We start from the raw sequence: 5,104 nt of genomic DNA, 5'->3' as shown, positions 1-5,104 counted from the left end.
TCCATAACAATATCCCAACCCCATGCTGAATGTCATGTCATAAATCATACAAGTATGCAGGATGTCATGCTCAGTACAGTCAAATCATAGTACAAATCTATCACCTACCCTCGAAGGGTAAAACAATCATTTTACCCTATAGGGGTATTTTGGTCATTTAACCAGTCTTGGGGTCTAGGTACTTTTATTGACCCATCAGAAGGCCTACAGTCACCTCGAGAGATTCGCATAACCTTAACGATCCTAACAGTGAAAATGGGCCTGAGGCCCATTATGCCGCCCAAGTAGGCCCATACGCTCGTGTGGCCCATCAAGCTAAAAATTAACCACGGCCATGCTAACTACGCAGCCCAATCCAGTAATTACCACGTACCGTTGATTTAATTCATGTGGAGCCCATGAGCCTAGGGAGCCCATGAGGCCCATTTCGACCCATCGTAGCCAAGAACGACCCAAACCTATAAGAACGCCCATGGTGGCCTCTACAGTCTAACTGATAAACGCCAAATTATATATAGTTTTACCCAAAATACTTAGCATATTTATGGATGTTTACTACTAGATTTGTGGATTTTGGTGCTCTTAATCCGGTTATTTCATGTTTTGTACTCAGGAGAGCACAGTCAAAAGGAACCAAAAACGAGCTAAAAAGGAACAAAACAGACCAAATCGAGAAGATCACATAGCCTAAGCCTTACCACACGAGCATCTCACACGCCCGTGGCCTTTGGGGATGTCGACCAAGGTTTACACGATTCACACGGCCTGGCCATTGAGCCCACACAGCCGTGGCAATTTAACGGATCGAACACGGCCTGGCAATCACGTCACATGGCTGTGGCACACGGGCGTGTCCCTTTTTCAAAGTGTTGTATTTTACACGGAAAAGGGTACTTAGGGAGGAAGAAAGCCAATTCGAAGCCCAAATAAACACCCTAAGTATGACCTAGAGAGGGGGGCTTCATCCAGAACTTTTTTGGAATACAGAACCATACGCCAGGAATTACTTGAAGGAAGCCAGACGATCCATCCCAAAAGCCGGAGCTACTTCAAGACTGAAGATCTCTCTCAAAATTCGTTCAGGGGTTTTAGAGTTTTCTTCTTGTTTGGTTATTTTTATACTTTTGAGTTGTACTATTATTTTATTATGAACTAAACCCCTTAGATACCTAAGGGGAATGAAACCTAAGACGAATCTTGTTATTATTTTCTGAATCGTATGATAAATATTTAACTTGTTCTTAATTATGTGTTCTTAATTCTTGTTTTGATATCCCAGGATACTGATTCAAGGCACGCTCTTATTCAGAGGAGGAATAAACCCTGTCTAAGAGTACATTTGCCATAATTAAGCGGAGTTGATTGCACGCCTAGAAATAGGGTGACAAGATTTTTTCGGATTAGGGTGAAACCTAATTAGGGGATCCACAGATCGAGTTAATGCAACCCTAGAGTGTTAACTAGAGAAAAGTCTCGGTTATTCAATCTAGGGATTAGACGTTATTAGTCTTGAACAGGGATAATAACATAACTTAGGGATCTCTACGGAACAAGTTGAATAAATAAATCGTCCGATTCGGAGCCAGAATAACAAGTAAAGTCTAGGTGGATTTTTCCTTAGGTATTGTCTCAAGTCAATCAATTTTCCCAAAAGCAATTCCCCAATTCTTTTCTCTGTGCGTTCTTAATTTAAATAATTAGTTAATTAAAACAAACCCTTTTATTCTTAGGCTAGATAATAAAAAGATAGTTATTACTAGTACTTTTGGTTCCCTTGGGTACGATATCCCGGTCTTGCCATTACTATACTATTGTTCGATAGGTGCGCTTGCCTTTTCTTCGTGATAATAGTTAGTCTAGGTTTGATCTTCATTATAAATATTTATTACTCGTTACGAATCACGCGATCAAGTTTTTGGTGCCATTGCCGGGGAACTGAAATATTAGGAACACTAAATTTTCTTTACTTTAGCCATTTATTTTTCTTGCAATTTTATTTTAATTTTTATTTATTAATTTACTTTTTCTCTCTCTAGGTAGTTTTTTATAGTTTATGACTAGAAGAAACCCGTCTGGACCATCACTTTTTGACGAAGAAATCGATTGTACAATTCTCAAAAAACAAAGAGAAATAAGGCGTAGCTTACGATACACAGAGAATGAGCGAGAAGACAATACTCAAACCCTAACCAACAAGATGGCTGAAAACTAAGGCAATCAGCTACCTCCTACTATTGCGGCTAATCAAAATCCTGCTCCACGTACTATGTATGATTATGCTAAACCTTCTTTAACAAGAACTGAATCTAGCATAGTTAAACCTGCTGTAGCTGCAAATACTTTTGAATTAAAACCTAACACTATTCAGATGATACAACAGTTTGTTCAGTTTGATGGTTTACAGGATGAAGATCCCAACGCTCACTTAGCAAATTGCTTGGAATTTTGCGATACATTCAAAATCAATGGCATTTATGATGATGCCATTCGTCTTCAGTTATTTCCCTTTTCACTGAGAAACAAAGCTAAATAGTGGTTGAACTTGTTACCACGAGGGTCTATAACTACTTGGGAAAAAATGACCAAGAAATTTTTACTAAAATATTTTCCGCCGGCTAAAACGGCTAAATTACGTAATGATATCTCTTCTTTTGTGCAGATGGATTTAGAAACACTTTACGATGCATGGGAGAGATACAAGAACTTACTGAGAATGTGCCCTCACCATAGGTTGCCGCTTTGGCTTCAAGTACAAACATTCCACAATGGTCTGAATCCCTCGACTCGGTAAATGGTTGACGCAGCTGCTGGCGGAACCATCAACAACAAAACACCTAAAGAGGCTTATGAATTCATTGAAGAAATGTCACTGAATAACTATCAGTGGCAAGTCATGACAACTAAGCCAACAAAAACAACCGACGTTTATAACGTCGACTCAGTTACTATGCTGTCAAATCAGGTAGAACTTCTCAATAAAAAGATTGATAGTTTTCTTGGTTCTACGCAGGTACATCCAGTAATGAGGTGTGACTCAAACGGAAGAGGTGTGCATACAAAATACCAATCATTTAATCCTACAAGTAAAGAAGAACAAGTCAACTATATGGGTAACAATAACTTCCGATCTCAAAATAACCCATATAGTAATACCTATAATGTAGGTTGGAGGAACCACCCAAATTTCTCCTGGGGTGGTCAAGGGAATCAAAAGCCACAAAATCCTCAGGGTTTTCAACAGCCACCTTATCAACAAGAGAAGAAACAAAATCTTGAAAAGATGCTTTCTAAATTCATCTCGGTGTGAGAAACCCATTTTCAAAATACCAAGACAGCACTTAATAATCAACAAGCATCAATCCAAGGACTCGAAACTCAGATAGGCCAACTATCCAAACTAATCTCCGAACGACCACAAGGTAGCTTACCAAGTAATACTGAACCTAATCCGAGGGAACACCTCAATGCAATTAGCACTCAAAATAAGGATGGACTCATTGCACCGGAGCCAGAAATACAACAAGATAATGCGATGAACAAAGGACAAGAAGAGGTAAACAATAATGATCCCAAACAGGTAAGTACGAATCATGAACCTCATCTGCCATATTCTAAAGTGATGACGAAAGACAGAACAAAAGAACAAATTAGTAAGTTTGTCAAACTCTTAAAAAAATTACATATTAACTTACCCTTTATTGAAGTTCTTTTGCAGATGCCCAACTTAGCAAAATTCTTAAAGGAACTTCTGACCAATAAAAGAAAACTAGACGCTACATCGCATGTGGAACTCAATGCAGTCTGCTCAGCTATTCTAAAGAATAAGCTACCTAACAGATTGAAAGATCCAGGGAGTTTTACAATTCCTTGCTTAATTGGTAGTTTATCTGTGAATAATGCTTTAACTGATCTAGGGGCAAGTATAAATGTTATGCCATATAAAATGTTTAAACGACTAGGTCTTGGTAAACCCAAACAGACTAGGATTAGCATATAATTGGCTAACAAAAACAGTTATATTTCCTAAGGGTATTATTGAATATATTCTCATTAAAATTGATAAATTTATTTACCTAGTAGACTTTGTCGTCTTAGATATGGATGAGGACAACAAGGTACCTTTAATTTTAGGACGACCCTTTTTAGCAACTGCCAGAATCATCGTTAATGTAGGCACAGGAGAGCTAACACTTCGTGCAGGTGACGACACAATAACACTTCAAGCACGCGACTCAGTCAAAACCTCTAAAACTCAAGATAATGCTATAAAACCTGTTGATGATAAAACTAATACTCAATCGTCCTTGCAGGAACCTCCTCGAACCAAGACAACGGAGATAGTGCACTACTATCATGTCGAGAATAAAGACACCCATAAGGAACGAAGGCTTCAAATAGAGGAGCTAGATGACTGGTGAGCACACAAACGAGAACATATGATAAACCAAAACTACGCCAAAACAAGCCCGATACCTCTCCTAATCAACTTCAGGTTGGCGATAAAGTCTTACCGGATGCCACAGATCCCCACATTGTCACTACCACACCAAATGAGGAAACCCCTCTTACGGTACTCAGCATTTTCCCATTCGGTACGGTTGAGGTGAGTCATCCCAAGTTCGGCACTTTTAAGGTAAACAACACCCATTAAAACATTATTTTAAGATTGATAGCAGGAATGAGGAGTATGAACTCCTCAAACCACCATGATAAATCAACAGAGAGGTAAGTCGAGCTTAGACTATAAATGAAAGCTTCTCAGGAGGCAACCCGAACACTAACATATTTTGATTTCTTTATTTTTAATTTCTAACACTTCGAATCTTTAACTTAGTCTTTGAATTGCAAAGTTTTTTAGCATACACGGCCAGACACACAGGCTTGCCTATAGCCATGGCCAAACAAGGGAAGAGACACGGCTGTGTTGAAGCAAGATATGATTTCCCCAAAACATGGGATACGATAAATCCCCACGGCCGTGCGACATGCTGTGGTTGAACTTGATAGGAAAAACACGGGTGTGGGGATAGAAAGCCATGGGCGTGCCAGGAACAAGGCTCAATTCTATTTCTTCGACACTAGCGTTTGACACGCCCATGCCGTT

The 5,104-nt window shown here is 39.2% G+C and overlaps 1 non-coding gene across 1 annotated transcript; it reads right to left on the bottom strand.

Annotated features, from left to right (window-relative positions):
* Positions 1–2,626: 2,626 nt before the first annotated feature.
* Positions 2,627–2,733, bottom strand: LOC128282252 (small nucleolar RNA R71). The gene has a single exon (XR_008272470.1). It is a non-coding gene; the product is annotated as a small nucleolar RNA R71 (small nucleolar RNA).
* Between the last annotated feature and the right edge of the window lie 2,371 nt (positions 2,734–5,104).

Source organism: Gossypium arboreum, chromosome 1 (assembly GCF_025698485.1).
Source record: "Gossypium arboreum isolate Shixiya-1 chromosome 1, ASM2569848v2, whole genome shotgun sequence".
NCBI classification, from domain to species: Eukaryota; Viridiplantae; Streptophyta; class Magnoliopsida; order Malvales; family Malvaceae; genus Gossypium; species Gossypium arboreum.
The sequence above is the reverse complement of the archived record's forward strand: the minus strand, read 5'-3'. Positions and strand labels throughout refer to the sequence as shown.